General features: G+C 44.2%; 2 protein-coding genes across 13 annotated transcripts in view; one reads left to right on the plus strand and one right to left on the minus strand.

Moving 5' to 3' along the window:
* The window catches only part of UBE2L3 (ubiquitin conjugating enzyme E2 L3), a 243,152-nt gene that overhangs the window by 104,573 nt on the left and 118,424 nt on the right, over window positions 1–20,155 (minus strand). The window lies entirely within an intron of this gene.
* HIC2 (HIC ZBTB transcriptional repressor 2) overlaps window positions 1–20,155 on the plus strand; it is a 74,597-nt gene that overhangs the window by 36,233 nt on the left and 18,209 nt on the right. For 2 of the 12 annotated variants that reach the window (XM_084491601.1, XM_084491602.1), the window contains exon 2: window positions 5,304–5,373. The exons of 8 other annotated variants lie outside the window; for them this stretch is intronic. The gene's annotated coding sequence lies outside the window, so the exon portion shown is untranslated. Of the gene's footprint in view, window positions 1–5,303; window positions 5,374–8,883; window positions 9,083–20,155 lie in introns of those variants that run through there. 2 more of the 12 variants (XM_084491603.1, XM_084491608.1) reach the window with 2 other exon arrangements.

Consider the following 20,155-nt stretch of genomic DNA (forward strand, 5'->3'; position numbering starts at 1 on the left):
CTTTGTATTAGATGTGACAGATTAATGTCTTTGAGGGCAGATCACTGTTAGGCTAAATCTTTCTCTGGTTATGATTCCTTATAACTATAAAACAGTCACAAGGTTATGGGGTTTAAAAAGAGAGGTTTATTACAGTTTCCAACACTAAAACTACAGGCTAAGTGTCTCTCTCTTTTTTTTTTTTTTTTAAAGTAAATCAAAACCATGCATCCACAAGCACTCTCTCTACCTTCTCTCGGATGCACAGACCTAGGGGTAAAAACACACATTACGAGACAACCTTTACAGATTCTGCAGGAAAAGTGCTAAATTAACTTTCTGTGAACGTACACTAGACCTCATTGAAACCTCTCGCCTTGTTTTAAGAGCAGTTTGGTGAGCACGAGCTGGTGGCAGCCCTTAGCTTTGGGGCAGAACTCAAAGCCTGCAGCAGCTCCACCAGCACTCGCCTCCACCTCACCAATGCAAAAGCCACGGCCATGCCTCGGCCAGAAGCGAGGTTCAGGCATCTGCTGCTAAACCTCAGCCTCCATCCTCGTCAGACCCTCTCTAAACCAGACGTTATACTTGGTCGATGAACTCAGTCCTGCAGTCCTTGGGTCACACCAGGAGCTGTGTAGGAGGCGGAGGGGCGCTGATATTGCTGCGATATAAGTTCCCTGCTGGGGAAATTTCTGTAAGAGTGAGCTTCGTTCACTGCATTGCTTTTAAGACAGTGTGTTCGAGTGCCCAAACGAAGGTGCTGCTGTGGTCGGTCTGAGCCTGATCTGAGTTTTCCTTTGGAGTGGCTTTTCTGGGAAAAATAGTTTCTTTGAATTAGAAACTTTTTTTTTTTTTTTTTTTCCCCTTAGAAAAGCCCAATTCTAGATGTCTGTTTACCTGTAAAACTAAGAAACTTGCTCCTTACCAGAACTATTACATTGACGGCTCTATGCTGTGAGAATGGGCATACTTCTTCCCTTTGCTTTTCTTCAACTGGTCTGAAAGATTTCACCCAGATTAGTTCAAAACTTTGTGCCACACTCCTCACCGTGCACGGCTGCTCAGAGAGCAGCACTGTGATGTACCTGTCCTCCTCTGGACTCCCGGGGACCTGGATGTCCCATACAGCTCTCCCTGGGACCACGCTGTGCCACGGGGCCTTCCAGCCATGGAGACAGACCCAGCAGTGCAAGCAGGGTTATCAGGCTGCCAAACTGCAGGGCCTCTGAGGCTGTGTGCCAGTGTGAGAATAAAGGCAGTTCAATAGGGTACTGACTCAAAGCAAAATTTCTTGGGTCAGGTCACCAAAACAAAATGAACCAACCTTGGTTTCAGAAATGTCAAAATATTCCGTTTCAAAATGCACTGATGTTCATTAATAGGTTTCTCTTCTTTTTTCTTCTTTTTTTTTTTTTTAACTTGTGAATTTCCATCTAAGAAGAGTCTCTAATTTCATTTTTTCTCCCCAGTTTGGGATGAGAGCAAATGTTGAAATACTGGAATTTCTTCCTTCCTGGGCAGGAGGCAGCTGATGAATATGAGCAGCCAGTTTGAGGGTTAGGACAGCTGCCTGAAGCCTTGCACACTGGAGCGGTGAAGGTGATGGGGGGGCAGATACAGAAAGGTGATGGAGGGGGGCGGGCAGGCAGAAGGCAGGCAGTAGGAGACAGGAACGAGAAGTAGCAATGAGGGCAAGAACAGAAGAGAAAGGAGAGAGCAGAAATTTCTATGTAGGTCCCTGGGCCCTAGGAGCTGCTGCATTTTTGTACTGTTGTGCTGCTGGCCATGCCTAGCACAGCACCTTCTGTTTTGCTGGGCGACCAGCAGAAACACAAGCTGGTGCTGCACCGAGGGCTCCATCCGAGAGAGCTTGAGGCTTATCTGAGAGAGGGCAGAGCGGGGTGAGGTGGAGACCTGAGGTTCACCCCAGCGCACAACCAGGCTGCGCTGTGCAGTTTCACTTCTGCTCACTGCGCGGTTGAGCTCTTCCACATTAATCGAACAGGGGTGAAAGCAGGGCTAGAAGTTGAACATTTCTCACGGCACGGAAGCCCTCATCAGCTACAGAATCTCTGTGCCACTAATTTTTATTTTTATTTTTCCAAAGAGAAAGAACAGGAATATTCCTCTGTGATGTGACTGGGAAGGAGCACCAGTTACTGTTCCTAACCTACTGCACAGTGTTTATAGTGTTTATTATGCTGATGCTTTTATTATTTAACAAGTTTCTTAACTTTTTTTTTTTTTTTAAAGTATACCAAATTGATACACTCCATCCATCAGCAATGCCCTCCAGGAATGAGTAGCTAATTAGAGAGCAGGACTTGTGAAAAGACAAACCTGGGTTATGCACAGAACAGGTTTCTCCAGTATTTATTGCCTACATTACTGGCCAAGCTTCCTTGTAAGTAATAGTCAAATAATCGGCCTGGGTCCTTTTGTGAATGGCTTGAGTCTGTGTGGTCTTCCTTTGTTAGAACAGCTCATGGGTTCTGAAAGCTCCTGCACCCCCTGTTCTGAACAGCAGAGCCTGGTGGCACCAGCTGCTTCTGCCTGGAACAAACATTTGCATGTGACATTAAAAAAAAAAAGAGCCAATTTAAAAAATGTATTTGCTTTTCCTTATCCCCTCATTTTTCAGGCCTCCTTAGAACTCTGGAAATATTTAAAAGATGAATATATTTAGCTTTTGCTACAAGCATCTTTTAAACAAGTAAAGCTTGAAGAGGAAAGAGAAATCTTTCCTTCAGAAATAAAGCAGCAGCCAGTGTTTGGAAATATTTTAACAATAGACCATATGGGAGTCCCAAACTATTAAGCTTTATTATTCAGAAGGCGGAAAATGTGGTTTGATATTCAATTGATATACAGCATAAATGAGAGCCACAAACTCGGCTCCCTTGAGCTGGGATTCAGATGTTCTCTTGAATATAATAACTAACGCTTTGGCCTAGTTCCACAGAATGCATCCAGCCTGCTGATCACAAGCCAAGAAACTGGAGGCTTTTTTTTTTTTTTTCCTTCCTCTCTCTTCTCCAAAGTACTTTCCTCTCCTGCCAGCGTGAGCTTTTGGCCTGAATATAAATCTCCTGATATTAGATGTGTATAGAAAATGGGGAGGATGCTAGTAGTGCACAGCAGTGGAGCTGTGTGTGTGTGCGCGTGTGTTTGTTTTTCGTCTGCTTTAATGATAATAAGGTTTTCCTTCTGTGATATACTGTCAGGGGATTATGTCGGTCATCCTAGGTGGGAGCTTCTTTGTTCCTGTTTCACTGTTTGTTTCTTATTGCTGTGGGAGCAGGTGAACATCTTTTGGGGTTACTGTGAAGTAGTGCCAGAGACCATGAGAGTGTGGAATTTGTTGGATAGAGAGACTGGAAGTGGTTTCAGTTTCTCTCTTTTTTTTTCTTTCCTGATCTGACTTGCATATATTTATAATTGCCCTTTCCCATTTGTATCAGGTCTCTTTTAAATTTCTGTCCTATAGGGAAAAGAGACCATAAAAGTTGCCTATAAAGTAATACATATGTGGACTAAGAATGCCTATGTGCAAAGGGAGACTGCAAGTTACGTAGATCCCGCGACCAAGTAATTGCAGGCTGGGTCACCTGCTATTTTTTGACATAGGATCCCTGATTCACCCAGTGTACGGGATGGACCAGCTCTGTCAGTGTGGATGTGGGAGGTGTGGGATGAACGAGGAATTGCAGGGATACAAAAAAAATGGTCTGGTGGGTCTGGCAGTTGAACGCTGCCCTGAAATACTGAGTGCTGTGCCTGTCTTTGTCAGAGTTCCTTGAGATGCCAGCGTTGTCCTTGCAAATGGCTGAACTCTGGCCACTGACACTTTCTGCCTGGGCATGGGCTTCTGGCATAGGAAATAGTGCAGAGGGTCGAAGTGGGAAGTGCTGTTTATCCCTGCAGTTGGTGGGTGAAGTGACAACAGCATGAGAGTGGACCTGAGAGCAGGGACTTCTTGGGCAATAAGGCAGCAGAGCTTCCTCCTGAGGCCACAGTTCCCAGGAGAGGTGCCAATGTGCTGGGGCCCCGCTTACAGAACAATACCTAGCACCAGCTGAAGAACTGGCTGTGATGCTTGACAGCTGGGTAAACCAAGTCATACCCTGACAGCCTAGATGCAGCCTTAACAGAGTAGTGTTTTGTTTCTGTTCCTTCCCTGTACGTGTAATGGTTCTGAATATGTTTCAAGTGGTAGATGTTCTCTGAATTTTGTGCTGTAGGATTTGATAAGTATTTCTGAGTACTACTCTACCCAATTTTGTAGCTGTTGTCCTCGCTATGTTGGGTCCTCTCTTTTCCAGCCTCTCAGAATCTTGTTATCAAGCAGAGTTCTCTATGGATCTGCGACTTCCCCTGAGCTGGCTGGAAGGCTCCAGCATTAAGCTATTTGGCACTTTTCTCTATAAATGTGATGAGCCCAAGGAAAAGTCTTTCACTTTACGTTTAAGTCCAGGAATGCCTGTAATACAGAACACTAGAGAGAATATAAATTATGCGGTCTGAATGTGAAGTTCAGTTTTGGCTTCTGTCTTTCTTCCATTTCTCCTCTCAGTTGTTCATGATAGCTGAAATTTTCCATGTTTTTGTCTCAACCCACACACAAATTTTTTCCTTTGGGGAAAACTGGAGCAAAATCAATTTTAGTGCAATTTTTCAAGCCTCTTTGACTTGCACCTACATCTGTTTGGTGTGGGGGAGTGGAATTTTATCATAAAACGTTTGATTTATTTAATGTATTCAATAAGCATCCAAGATGTGCCAGGTACTTTCTCAGCCCTTTTTGGATGAGAAATCTTGCAAGCTAAGAACTTAATAAACAAAGAAGCTACAGAACTCAGAATTTCCCTGCTGTTGAAGTGTCCATATATCTAAGGAATAAACCAAGTTTGAACAAGGCAGTCCCAAAGACTTCTAAGTTACAAAATGTCACACGCAGTACTGATGAGATTTAACATTAAAGGAACAACTATTTTTAAACCTATTTCTTGATCCTGTAAACTGCCCAAGGTACAACAAACTCAGCTGAGATGGGTCCACGCAGCAGCTCTACTCTCATTGCAGCTAGGAGTCTGTTTTTATTGACGAACCCATCACACTAACTGTATGATAATGTACTAACTAAGGGCACATTTACACAGGGTCACTGATTCAGACCAAGGTAAGTTACAGATCTGAGTAGAAGAGCTGTTCCCAGTTAACTTCATAATCCTACCGAAGAGGTGATTGGGAATAAGGAATAGCTGTTCTGGAATAATCCCTTTTTAAGACAAACCCTTACTCTTTCTATAATTGTATTCTAGGAAGCTATTCTGTACTGAATCAGCATGGGATAGAGTGCCTAGAAGACGTTCAGACCAAGCACAGCTAGCGGTGAGTGGGGCAATGTGCGCTGGGATGCCCTATAGCAACTATTACGAGTGAGCAGAAGAATAGCAAGATGGGTTGCCTGTGCATCTTTCTAGAAGGCAACTGGGAGTATTGTAACAAAATCACTGTGCAAAGGCCTCTCACTTAGCAGGGATGAAATATTAGCTACCTGTCACTGTCTCAGCATTAACTCCATGTTATGGACAGAAAACATGTTTCAGCTCGTAACTGTCACAAGTGCATTAAATGTTGGGGTGTGGAAAGGACTTGTATGCTTTTTTCCTTGTGTATATTTACAGTTTTATGTGGGGAGCAATCAATTTATCAAACCTGTCTGATTATTCAATAGTGGGGAAAGACAGTTGTTCAGAAGAAAACTATTGTTTCTAAGAGGGCCAGAAAGTAATCTTAGATTTTAAAAATGCCTTTTTTTTTTTTTTTTTTTTTTTTTTTTTTGTGGAGAACCTATACCAACAAACTAATTAAAAAAAAAAAAAGAAAAAAAAGAAAACCCAATAACTTATAATGCCAAAGAAAATTTTCTTTTAACATTAAATTTTGTGCTTGACCTTGCTAAGGAGGATGGGCTGGAATAGAGATAGTGCTCTTGTACGTTAATGCATTGTAGTTGTGATATAGTTGCTGTTAATTCATAATTCTCTTTTGGACTCCTGGAATTTGTCCCTCCCCATAAAATGGAAGGTGGCAGGCTGGAGTGGAGAAGCTCCAACTGCAGCCCTTTGGATGTTAATCCACCCTGACTTTCTTAAGCCTCCTACTTAAACCATTATCTTAATGAATCACCACTGCTGCTATCTTCCGTGCTACATAGGAACATGCAAATTTTAAACAGCCTGGGGGAAAGACCTTTTTGTCTGTAAAGTGCTCTGATACTTGCATTTAGATGTTGCCATGATAGGTACCTTGGATACTACTTTCTGCCTAACCCCATGGATAGATCATGGGCTCTGTGTATCCCGGGTGCATGCTGCTGGGCGGCTCTCAGGGCTTGCCTCTGAGAGGAGATGGATGGGATTCTACTGCCGACTGTAAGAAGCAGCTTTGCTCAGGCAGATGAAGCCAGATCACTGTGCAGGTTTGTCATTTATTTAACTGCCCGTTGGCTATCCTTTTATTTAGTTACAAGATGATGAATAGTTAAGGGACCGGGGATGGGGGGCCTTCATCACCTCTGCAGCTGCCATTGTAACTTTGAGGCAAGTTTCTCCACCCCTATACTTGACTTTTTTTCCCAGCACAAATAAATATGCCATGCAAATGTTCATATACCAACTAAATTTTCTCCCAGATAGATGAAGAAGGGAAGGAAATTTGATACAGCAGAAAAATTACCAGCTTGCAAGAAAATCTTAAGAGCATTTCTTTGAAGAAAAAATGAACATAGCAAAGCCACTGCAAAATATCTCCAAAACTTTCATCATTGTGTTGTCCAAATGTTTTACTTGCAGAGTCAGCTTGGCTAGGCATTGAGCTTTCCCTCTGCCAGCTCCTCTAGATGACCACTCGAGAAATGTTTCCTTGTAGACAGTGGGTATGGAAAGGGAGCAATGTACAGGTGCTTCAGATGGCAAATCCTTATGGCTATTTTCAATATACATTGAAAGGCTTGATTCGCTTATCCATTAAACCAGGAACAGGGGAAGGCATTTTATGCAAATGTTCTGGATGATAAGAAGGACTCATCTCAAATTGCAAACTAAATTCACCCACAGTCCTCTTTTTGTGGCTTAGAAGAGCCCATTCCCTTCCAGCAGTAATAGTTCTGCTTCTGGAACAATGACTCCGGGTGAACAGAGATTCTCGAGTCTCTCCTGGAAGAGGACCCTATTAACAGAACTCACATGCATTTTCTGCAATAACATGATGAATTGTCAAGTCCTGCTGGGAGAGTCACACCCACAAGAGGCCAGAACATCTACCTCCAGGTGGGCATCCTCATTCTTCTCAGCCAAATCTTCTCCAAAACCAGTTGAGCTGGAACTAGATGTTTTTCAGCTATGAAGAAATGTGTTTTCTTGGCTCATGCTAAAGCTAAATAACATGTCCTTAATCAGTTACCAAAGAATGGGGATGTGAGCAAACTGCACATACTGACTTTTTGCAGCTGAAAGCCTGGACAGAAGTCCAAAGTGAGGCAGGAGATGTTTCCTTACCGGTTTGTGCACACCTTCCTAGATAGCAGCAAGTAACTAATCCTGTGACTCCAACTTCACAAAATCCCTACAAAGAGTAGAAATTTCAGAAGAAATACCAGAAGTGATGTGTGTGTCTGCGTGTGTATAAACATATGTATGTCTTTCAAAAGAGAGAGAACGGAGACGGCTAACATTTGAGCCTGAGTACAAAACTTAAATGCAATTTTATCTCATTCCAGCCTTGAAAAACACTGGTGATGGGTGTGGGCAGGTCGCTGGCTGACTTTCTGAATTGCCTCTGTCAGAGTTCCAGCAAAGGATTTGCTGGAATTTCTCATCCCATTGAGTAAAAGTGATGTTCTGTCCCACGTTGGTTTCCTTCAGAAGCAGAAGGAAAGGGATTCTTCTCCCCAGTACTTAACACGTCCGATGTTATTTTTGCAGGCACTGTATGCAAAACATTCAGAAAATGAGATACCCAGAAGGAAAGTTTAGATCTCAATTTGTTCAGCTGGCTGGCAATATTCACCTAGCTTCTGGATGCTATCTGACGCTTCTGGGCACTGGTAGAATTCTGTCCATGTGCAAAGGTTGTCGTTTCAACCATTTATTCATTCAGATTGAGAGGTTTCTAACTGTGGAAGTAAAATGTGTTTCTGCTATTATTTTGTTCAGGTGTCTTGAGCTATCTTTGTTAACTACGTGTTCACAGCCATCTGTTTGCTCAAATTACCTGCTCAGTTTTCTGCTCAGCTATGCTGAGATGCAGTGCTCCAGCTCGTAACTTTGTTTAGTGTTACCTTTCTCATGGTCCGTTATAACGCTTCCCAGAAATTCTGAAGCTGGGGTCAAACAAACTGTTCTGATGTTTCTCCCAATATCCACGAATTTGGCAGGATTTGAGCTGCTACTAAGAAGCACGGAGAAATGGCAGCTGAGCACAGTGGCTGACAGAGCTGTCACGAACAAGTGATGCACGTGGCATTAGACAAGATTTTGATCTGCAAGCATATCTATCATTAATTTTAAGGGCTTTAGGAACCATGTAGAAGAGAGGGGAGATAAGCCAAGCAATTAAAAGGAGCAGCTATATTTGGTGAAGCATGCCTCTCGGGATTAGCGGCGACTCATGAGGCAGCATAGTGAACTGAGTGCGTTACGGTGCCAAGTCTGACTGATCCTTGCAGGACACTCATTAATACAGGAACACTTGGGAAACTTCTTAAAACTGAGGTATTTGCTGGGATGAGCTTATGGAAGTTTTGCCTGGGTTGGTCAGTATAGATTTTAATGCACCCGTGCTTCTTCCTGCCTGCTGGGGAGAACCACGTCCTTTCTGCTTCTCTGGCTTGTGGGACTTCCTCCTGGGTGTGCAGGTGAAAGAAGAAACTGAGCTTTGAGGAGCTGCAAACTGATGTGCTCATGGGAAAAGGGGAGAGCGGCAGGGATTTGAAAGCTGTGAGTGTCATAAGAGACAATCAGACTGGGAGAAACGGCTCTTTCTTGGGAGCAAGGAACGGAACAGAGGAGTGGGAGATGGAAGAGAAGGACCGCAGGTACCGCTCTGACCAGCTCGAGGCTGTCTGTGGCTTGTGCTGCTGCTGTGCTTTGGCTCAGCTCACTGTGCTGCTCCAGCTCTAAGCCCGGGGTAGCTGCAGTACCTGGCACACTGCAGGCCAGGAAATGGGGGGGGAGGGAGTGTCATTTCGGTGTTTCAGTAGATATTTGACAGTACGGGAGGAAATTACATTGTGAGTTAAGTATACACCAATGAAACAACCTGCAAATTTGCACCAAAGGTGAGCTTAAATTAGGAAGAAAAAAAAAAAGTAAGTTTTAGCATTTTTGTTACTATTTGTTTTTAAGCAAGGTAAAGAAGGCAAGGTTTGTTGGAAGGTCTTACGTAAAACCAATTACCACAGCGGCAAAATCAGTTAAGGACTTGGGCTCAAAAGGTTTTTCTGGGTCTAAATGGGGGAAAAAATAACACACGTGTAGGTCACGTTTCATGTTTTAGCCTGTGGTGACAGAACGAGCTTGGTTTTGTGCTGTCCTTTCCTGGGGTCCTGGGACTGCCTGATGGCCACCTGGAGAGTGCCAAGCAAGCACCCTGTGAGCAGCCTCGGGCTCCTGCGGGGAGGAATCCAGCAGTTCGCAGGGAGCCAGAACACCAGCATGGGTGGAGGGGCGGTGGTGGCAATTGTAAAAATCCACCTCTGCATAAAAATGTAATTCTTTAAGACAAAGAAGGAAGAGAGCTTAACGCGAGCTGAGGGAAGTTAGTAAGCACCTCAGCTGTGGTGTCTCTGCAGATGATGACAGGGCTCGTCCCTCATGGTTCTGGAATGCCATTCTCCTCTCTCTTCATGCTGGAGCAGTGCTTTACAAATTACTTCTGCCTACTTTAATCCCCGTGTATTAAAAATAAGAAACAAAACAAAACCTAACCACAAACAAATCCCTATTTTTACTAGCTTGAATTGGGTAAAAAGTTTACAGATCTGCGGTGGCACTTGTTTGGAGATGAAAATGCTCACTCGCCATCCCAGCAGGCTGCTTTAGAGCACTGGTTGAAGTGAGTCCCCAAAATCTTCTTACAGAGAGGCCATGGGCCAGCTGGGAGGAAACGCTACACTCCCTGAGCGATCAACAAGCTCTCTGGATGTTTACCCAAGCTGGTAAACCAAACAGAAACCATCAGTATGCTGCTGTGTAAATTCGTGGTGTGTCAGTGCCCTACACACCATGCAGTTCTGACTGCCACCTCTCCAAGGCAGTGGTGGACTAGGGACGGTCCGGAGACCATCAAAGACGGGTCTCAAGTCAGTCAACAGGATTCCTCTCCTCACCATAGAAAGGAGATGACTTATTACAGAAATTGCAGCTGTTCTGTGCTGTCATGAACAGGGAGGGGAAGGGGAGGAGGGAGGGATTCTTCACAGTTCTTGTGTTGTCTTAACTAAACTGAATCAGATCAGGCAAAGACAGCACACACTGTCAAGCAGCAGTTACCACGTGAAACACATTGCCAAAGGGTGTTATGGATAGCAAAAGTCTAAACAGATGCAAAAATCGATGAAGGGCAGATAAGTTCTTATTAAAAGTGATGGCCTGGATGCAACCTCAGGATCAGAAAATCTTTAACAATTGCAGAGGGTATTAGAAGGGAAAAGACTGCCTGTGCTCTACCCTATTTCACTGCCTCTTTTTTCCCACTGTTCTGGCTACTCCTGAAGAACAGATAGGCAGCTAGACCTTTGCTCTATTGTAATATGGCTATTTTTATAGTTCAAAAGTAGAAGGGAAACTAGCTACACTGCAGTGCAGGGAACTAGTTTTGTCTTGCAGCCTACAAGTACTGCATAGCACACCGAAATAAAGAGAATTAGGAGCCAAATGCCTCCTAATACCTTAAAAATCTGTTATGAAATGCTTCTGTAGCCTGCTTACTTCATTAAAACTCTGACTTAGCAAAAAGCTGACCGTCTTAATGAAGCAGTGAGTCACTACAATGTTTCTGGTTATTTTTCCCACCTCTGTGTTTCCTGCTAAGCAGTCAGCTTGCCTGATAATGCACCTAATGAGCTGGCTTAGGCATTTGAGCTCAAGTAGTAGTGACACCTTGGGCTGGAAGCGGAGGATGCTTTGGGAGCACAGCAGGGAGAGCAGCAGCAGCAAGCTGAGCAGGAGAAGCTAAAATCCCTTGCATATGTAGAAAAGCAGGAGAGTCTAATACAGAGCAGGGCGTCTCGTTGTGACTGCAGTGGCAACAGTCAGTTGGTATTTGGGAGGTGAAAAAATCAGTTTTACATTTTGCTAGACGACTGTACTGTAATACAGCAGTGCCTCCTGGCAGGGAAAGCAATGTAATGTAAAGCAATACAGCGTGGTAGAGCAGTTGGAGTGCTGTCAGGAGCTGAGTAGCTTGGAATGCTTCCACGTGAACCTGGGAGCAGGCGAGCTCACTGCAGCATGGCATTCCCCGGCCGAGGAGCACGGACTGCAGCGCGGGCGTCAGCAGCGCATCTTACACACGGCGCAGGCCAGCTCTGGGGACGAGGGCACCGGGAGGCTTTTCAAGGCAAAATAGCGAGTTTCTCTCTTCTCTCGGACTTTGTCTCTTCTTGGACGTTTGGTGGTTTCTTTTCCATGTTATGGAGCCCTTCGGAGTTTGCATGCCAGGCACCCCTGGGGCAAATGAGTCTGTACCTGTCAGCTGTCACTGCCTGCCACACCCGAGTACTCAAGGGCACAGGGTTGCCAAAGGTTTACCAAAAAGCCAGGACTCCACAACACAGGCTGCAGGACAGCTGCTCTGTCTGACCCGACTGGACAAACAAGGAAGTAATGACTTTTTTTAAAAAACAGTTTATATTTCCAGAGGGCTTTGGAGCATGGCTTTTATTCCAATTTTTAGTTGTTGGACAAACTTAGCAAACTGACTTGTGGTTTTTAAGCCTCCTCCCTTTCCCTGTCCCCAGCATTCTCTTCCCCTTCAAATCCTCTGCCCGACTCCGTGTATTGCTACTATAAACTGCTCTGGACGATGGGTCCGGCTTCTTACTTGGAGCCTCTGGATGCTATTAACAAGTAATTGCTGGGGAAGCTTGTTTAAACATCAAAACAGAACATTATTTTTTAAATTGCCCTTTGAGGTGGCTAAAATGCTACTGAAAGATTACTTTCATTTAATACTGAAGAAGGGACTTTATTAAGAAAGGGAAATGGCATTCTCACTAGGGTATATTGAAGAAGGGACGTGCAGCTGTACTCCCTCTGCTTGCCCCTAGCTCCATACCAGCAAACCAACCGATGTTTAGACAGAGGAGCAAGGAAGTTTTATGGCTGTACCTCTTCAACAAGTCAGGATTTTTTCAAAACTCTGTAAGAACTCAACACTTCATTCTCCGTGCTTGCTCCCTAGCCACCACTGAAATCCAGCAAAAAGTGGATCAGTTACCCCGAGAGATTCTCTCAGTGGCCCAGCTCCACACAGGAGGGCTGTCCAGCAAGATGCAGACCAGGGCACTCTCTAATACCTGCTTCTCCTGCTATAATCACACCAGTCAGATTACTGCACGGCTAACCTGTGGTCACGGATGAGCTGCATCATTCTGAAACAGGGCTCGCTACACGCACGCTGCACCTCTTGTGGTTAGGAGGCTGTCAGATCGCTGAAGCACCGGAGGTCTCATTCAGGCTGTGACTGAGGTGTGCTCCGTCCATGCACGGAGTCACTGGGAGCCCACCAGCAGCCCCTGGCTGGTCAGGTGAAGCCCGCATTTCTTTCACATACTGATAGCTGTTAGCAAAGACTTCCTCACGAGATCAGTGTCTTCTGACTCCAGGAACAAGTGGTTCACTTTGCTTTGACATTTATGCAGTTGCAGGGACACAGTAAATGTATTGACTTTTTAATCTGGTTTTGCCGAGGCATTTCTTTTCATTTCAGTCTACTTAATGCAGTAAAGGATTTCATTCAAAGCTGAGAAACCAATGAAAGCTTAAGAAAATTGGGATGCTTGTTTTCCTTTTCTAAGTTGGTGAATAAAGACTAGGTATAATGGGAGGCAAATATCAGCTAGCTCTACATTTTTAAGGACGAGGAAATGAGAATTCAGTTTTACATCATCAGCTACAGCTCACTTCTCCTTAATAAATCAGTTTGTTTTAAATGTTAAACATGTTCTGACTTAAATGCCTGATAAGGAAATGAGGTCAGAAAATTCTCAATGATTGGTTATTTTTTTGAGTTTTCAGGCAGCCTAATTCAAATGAAAAAAATAAAATGTCTAACAAATGTCATTGGCTGTTTATTAAAATAATAAAAAAGAGGGAAAATGTCAGTTGGATAAATACCTGTAAAATAAAATAAATGTTTCAACTGGAGATCGTGCATCCCTCCAGTTAGCAAAAAAATAATACCAAATTGAGAGCAGGAGAGCAGGCTACATTTAGATGTAATTTAAAATGGCTTAGCAGTTACCAGCTACTGATCATCCTTTACAGAAACAACATGAGCATAAATGTAAAACAAGATTAAAATTGGTAGCTTTAGATGACTGTTTTCAATCTACCCTTCCCTCACCATTGGACACTATTTGAAAAAAGGAGTAAGTAAAAGCACCTTAACTGCTGGCATGGCATTGCCACGGCTTTTCCTGTACGGGCTGTGATGTGACAGACAAAGGAACTCCCTCCGTGTGTGCATGGAGTAAGTCAATAACCTCACTCTCTGGTCCCCTTCTTCTCCCCTTCGTCTTTCTCTCATCTCCACTACCATGCCCAAATATCAAAATGGGCAACTGGATTGTAAATTTGTCGCGTTGTACATACTTCTCAAGGTGTGTGAGTTGCCTCTGGAGATAAGTGCATCTGGCCTCCTGTTCTCCTGTCTTCTCTATGTTTGATACAAACTTCAAGGCAGCCCTAGAGAGGTTTTCCTTATTTTACTACTGGTCTCATGTTTGGTACTGTAACTTCTGAAAATTAAAATTAATTATGACCTTAGAGGCAGACGGTCCAACGGTGAAATAGCTTGTAATTTATTTGAACTCTGAAATTCTGCTGGTTAAAACTGTGTAAAACTTTCCAATAATTTGTTTATATATTTCAAGAAAAAAAACACCTTAATTATTAGTCTGGTTCCTCAATAAAAAAGGATAGCTATCTGGTTAATCATGGCTATGCACTAGATCACTAATTTTCTTCTTAATGAGTGGGATTTTTGCCATTTTCCCCTGTAAAACTTCTTCAATTATATAATGCCAGCATTTGGTTTAAAGGGACGCTGTCTAGGATTTTCTGCCCCAAGACAGGCATGTCATGAAATAGCTGTAGGTTGGTGAAGAGCCTCTCTTGGATTAAACGCTTGCAAGTACTGACAAGAGTGGGAGTTGAGCATTTGGATGGAGGCCTGTACAGAGGCTCATGGACAGCTCTGTTCTCAGCTACTCCTACTAGAAGTGAGCTATTTTGTTGCTCTCTTACCAAGAAATTCAAACTTCCTGAACCTTCAGAGAAAATGAGTGCTGCTGCCTCCCCACGGGAACACAGCTTTACCTGGCTGTATGTAGAGCTTTCTGAGAAGAAGGCCTGGTTTTCTCAAAGTCTGAATTTTTATCTGTAGAAAAATGACATGAATGATTGCGCTCCTGTACAGAATGTGGGGAATTTCTTTAATGGTTTCTTAATTATTTGCTTCTGCATTAGATGCATCATTAAAAATGAATGTTTCTCAATATGCACATCCCATATACCGCACAGATATAAAATACAGCTGGGCCTCCATTTGTCTGCTGGGGACACAGACCTGCCCTTGTGATTTGGTTTCAAGTTGCTTGAGAAAGACATGGCAGTGTATATTCTAAGATGACAGATGTGAAGAGTGAAGTGCTCTTACCAGGCTGGCTGCTAACTGGCCAGGAAGTCACTAACACTGCGATCACCAGAGTAGAAATAAAAATGTAAAGATGTTAAATCTTGGCTATGGGAAACTGCTCAACATTTAAACTCCTCTTGTCTGAGAACATGGGGTGGCATTTGTAACAGATGCTTGTCTGGTAATCAAAGCCCCGGTGTAATAAATAGTTGGTTTAAGAGTAAGAGTTCACCTGGCGGTTAACGCTGATTTTTATGGCTATGGACTTGAGACCTCCTGAAAATGAGAAATGGCAGCAGTAAGAACTGTACATGTTTCTAGGGTTAGATAGATTTGGGGGTTTGAGGGTTCTGCTTATTTGTCTAAGAATGAAGTATCACGGCATGACCTCATTCTGGGATTCATTTGACCAGAGGCAGCCAGTGGGCTGAAGGTATGACTGGGACGTAGAGTATGTGAGAATTTCTCTTTGCTTCCAACCTGTGCTGGACTGATGAGTTGGGTACACTGAACCCTCTGTGTCACCCAGCCCTCGAGGCATTCTGGTGGCCTGAAAAAGTTCTACATACGCCACTTCTGAGGAACGTTTCGTTTGGCACTGCCTCCACCGCTGCCAGCTGCTTGCACGGCCCGGGGCCATTTATCGTAGGGATGAGCAGACAAACCTGATGTGTGCTCAAACCTGGAAATCTGAATTAATTAACCAGTGGAATAATTTATGGATGTGGTAGATTCCTCATAAATTAGACTTTTCATTAAGATTGGTGCGTGCACTCTCACTCGTGCACTCTCCTATAAGGTGCTGCCTGAATATAAGAATTCCCTGCTGGAAAATGAATGAAATTAAGGAAGAATAAGGCAGGAGGGTCCTGCAGGGCTCTGCAGTACTCCGCCTCTGAGCCCATGACTGCTGGTCAGCAGCTTCTTGCCTCCATCAGTGCTCAGTCTCCTTGTCATGTACTGCACGATGCCCTTCATGAGATGGGTGGCATGGGAGCAGTTCTTCATGCTCAATACTTCTGTGCTGCGACGCAGAGCTGTAGCAAAACCAAGCAGCTCTTCTCTTTTTATTATCTGTGCCAAGCACAAAGACGTGATACAAAAACTGCCATTAATGCATTTGCTGCCCCCAGAATTTTCTTGCTGGCTTTTGCAGCCACTTAGGCCAGCAAGGCCTAGTGACGAATTAGGCTGAAATTGCCACGAGGTGTCTGTTCCTGCACTGACTTGAAGAGATGTGTGAGGCTCGCTCTCCTTTGTCCTTCCTTCATCCTGTGCTAGCCATATCTGTCTTGTGCCCTGTCAGCATTTTCTGCTTAGGAATGGCTGAGTGGACTTTGCTTTGTTAGCCATGCATCTTTTTTTAGTTAAAGGAGATCTCCAGAGTGTCTGTTTGGCATAAATCAGTTGAGAATTTGCTGGTAGTAAGGGCAGAGGAGGGAAAAAAGAGAATTCTTGGAGCTCTCTGCTCACCGTCACTTGGCAGCGCCTCGTCATTGCTCTTGGAGGAGTCTCTTGCCCGTCCCTGGATTGATCCAGCCCCTCGAGCACAAATGCTGTGAAGCTGCAGGCCCGGGGTCGCTGTCTGTCTCCGAAAAGTCACGTGGCGAGGGCCCCGCGTGGTATGGAGAGCGGCTCCCCCCGTGCGAGGAGTTACAGGATACCGCTGGGGGTAGCTCCAGCTGGTATGCACTGGTACTAATATAATCCCCCAGGACTGTGTCCATGAGACACAAGTGTGACATGTGAGGTATTTAAGGAGACACACCTGTTCTAGGCACAGGCCCGGGCACTGCATGCTTTGGAAATGGGAGGTTTTGGTGGAGCAGGAAAGACTCCTATTTCATCCACAGGAGGGCTTTCCTTTCTTCTTTCTCCCCAGCCTCACAGTATTTTATAATTTCCTAATATCACGCGATCTTGTGGCCTTGTAGCACTGGGCTGTTTCAAAGGCCAGGCTAGCATTTTGCATTTGAACTTTTTTTACCTTTGTGTGATTCCAGAGTGATTAGCACGCGAGAACAGCTTCTGGACTGAGTGATGGTTTGGGTGTAACTGCTCCCAAGAAAGGGCAGAGAATTTGGAGAATGCCATCTATGTGTGGGGCTGGGTTTTTGAGTCCTTTAGATGATTTAGATTTTATGCTGTGTTTACCTGTATTTTTATTATAAGACCTCTCTCTTGCAATTTGGAGCAGTAAAACACATAAGTGATATCAATTTACCAAATTTTGTACAAAAATATGTCATCCCTTTGCTTTGAAACCTTTGAGTGTCTTTCTCTCTTCTGCCCTACTGCCCCCCATCCCCAAAACTGTGAATGGCTACTTTCCACGGAGAGAAAAAAAAGCCAGCAAATGCGAAATAAATCTCATGGTTGTGTACTATAAAGAAATTAAATGGCTTAGATTTTTATCTCTCTTTTTAAAGTTAATTTGACATTTATTTGGCAGAAGTTTTTCGTCATTGAAAAAGGGATGTATTAAAGTGGAGAAAAAAAAGTTGCAGAGTTTGCCATATGACTTGATTTTATCTGTTGTTTTGGTTTTGTTTTTTTTTTTTTTTTCAGTCTTTCAAGTAGAATGGAATTTTTTATCAAATTTCTTTTCATGTGCTTTTTTGGATGTCAGTATGGAATCTCCTAGTTTGCCTTGGTCCCACTCTGTATGACACTTCTCTTCACGGATTCCTGCTCTTGGTGGTGTGGGACAGCTTCTAGGAGTGGGGCCAAGATTTCTCCTGTACCTGATTGTTGTGTGAAAATAGTAGCAACTGGATGGTCTTTCCCTCCCATACTTTTTAATAGAATTTGCCAATAAATATCCAATATTTAGTTGTTTTTAGAACTAATAATGGCTGGCAGAAATACAGGAGAGAAGGTCAGAGGTATGTTTTATTTCAGGACTTGGTTAGTTTGGGCTGTTAGGTATTGAGGTGGGAGGTGGTTATTATCCCCTTCCATAAAAGCTTTGAATTCTGAGCACGGTGGTAGAATAACCAGACCCTGAGGGGACAACAAATTCTCCTTTTCATATATGAAATGTTGTTGGCAAGGGAGAAGACGCTGGGACTGGAGATTCCTCAGCTCCAGCCTCACCTGGCCCATGGGGCAGCCCCAGAGTGAGCAGGTCACTGACCCTTATGGCACAGGGACATCTGGAATCTTGTTGATCCTCTTCCGAAAGGTGGCTGCAGTGTGGCTAGAGCCTCCCTGGCTGCATGGGTGAGCAGAGCTGCTGACCAAAACCCACGGCTCTCTTCAGTCCCTGCACGCTGGTATTCCCAGTTTGGCCAGCCCCAAAGCCTCAAGTCCGTTTTCCTCCTTGTGGGCAGATACTGGTTTCAGTCTTGTGCAGACACATTTTTGTATGGATTAATGTGAAAATACCTTTGATCATGACACTAAGAAGCAAAATATCTCGTTGTAAGGGAAGCATTATCCTCGGCTGGGTGTGGTGCCCCCCAGACCTGGCCGAGCTCTGTATCTCTGCACATCAGTACGTTTTGTGGCAAGGACACGGCCTAGGGTAGACACGGCCTCACTGTCCCTGCTGGCTCGTAATGGTGGGCTCTCTCCCACCCCTGTCCCCACTGGATTCCCACAGTTAGTCAACTTCCAACCAAAAACTGGAGAGAAAACTGTTTTCTTTTTTTCTGTTTTTTGTTTTTGGTTCCTTAACTGCACCCCACTGCAAAATGTCCCTGCTCGGTTGTTTCCAAATGCTAGCATCTCTAGGGAAGGGGTTATAAATTGCTAATTTAAAGCCTGCAACAGGATAATTAACTAACCAGTTTGATGTAAATGGCTTAATGGGGCTTTACTAGCCCCTTTGAACTTAAAGTAGCACTAAAAAGTAAACTGTAAATACCTTCAAGGAAAGTACTGGCATGCTTGAATGTGGGGCTGCTTCATTTTAAGGAGCAAGCCTGTTCGACTTGCCAGGAATCTGGTGTCCTGTGTGACAGCAGACATGTCAAGGGGGTGAGGGGACCGACCAGGCACCCCTTTGGGAAGGCTCTGCAACTGCTCTAGTTCTGCAGGAAGTGCATAAACTCTGATATATCAAGCTTTCAAACCTGCCCTGCCTGCTTTGGAAAATGTAAATCACAACCTCTGTTTAAATGCAACTGTAATGAATTTCATCAGGATTGAAGAAAAAAAAAAAACCCTGAGGGGGAGGCAGCTACTAGAGTCCACCCTAATTTTCCTGGAGTTGTATTTGCATTAAGGTCTTTTGGCAAGTCCAGGCAGAAACGCGCATTACATTTTGTTTCAGAAGCCCTTGTTACCCACTAAATCTGCTGAGACAACGTACTGCAGCCCTGCAGCAGCTTTCAGTTTCTGATGCATCTTGGGGACTTTGGGGAGATCCTCTAAATGTTCATCCTTGCCGGGCTGCTACAAAATTCCAAGGGAGGAAGGCAGCAATTATTAAGCATCTAGAAATGAAGATTATTTTAAAGGAGGAGCATCTCTCATTGCTAGGCATTGATCTTCTCACTGGAGTGTCAGAGAGGAGAACTTCAGGCCCAAAGGCAGGCAGGAGTATTCACCTCTGTCCTTCTCTTTGATAGGAAAGAAGCTCCTCCTGGTCCAGAGTGCTGCTCGGATCCATCTTTTCATTGCACATGCACCATGCAGTGCCAGAAAAATTCTCACCACCTTCCTCGTCTTCATTGTTCCTCTGTCTCCCCACCATATTCCACCCATTGCCAGCAGCCTTCCTGGATAGGGGAGGATGTTTTGGAGTTTGAAGCACGATCCTCAATTACTTTTGTGACCTCTGACATATGGGATTTGGCTTTACAGCCAGTTTTGCTGATGAGTGTTCCTGGTCCTTGGCTGTGCTTTCCTGCCTGCTCAGCTGCACTACAGTGGAAGACCATGGGGTGTATGGCTGAGCCAGAGCAGGCTCGATGCGGCAGGAGGGCAAGACCTAACCTTTACAGTGGCCTCCTTGATTTGGATGGCCTAAAACAGATCACGATGCCTCATCATTTATAGTAATAGATTTTATTTTTTTTTCCTGAGCTGCAAAATGAGGAAACAACGTACCTGTCTTTCCCACTGGCAATGTTAATGCTGGCTTTAAAAAAAAACAAAGGTGAAAGTAGGGTGGGCAATGATATAGGAGTGCTACGTCTTATCCTAAAAAGCATGCCTGACATGGGATTCAGCTCTGCACTCTGATCCTGCAGGTGTTGATGGGCCCGTTACATGCTAAGACCAAGATGCTCTGCTGTCCTTT

The sequence above is a fragment of the Aythya ferina genome, assembly GCF_964211825.1.
Source record: "Aythya ferina genome assembly, chromosome: 17".
NCBI classification, from domain to species: domain Eukaryota; kingdom Metazoa; phylum Chordata; class Aves; order Anseriformes; family Anatidae; genus Aythya; species Aythya ferina.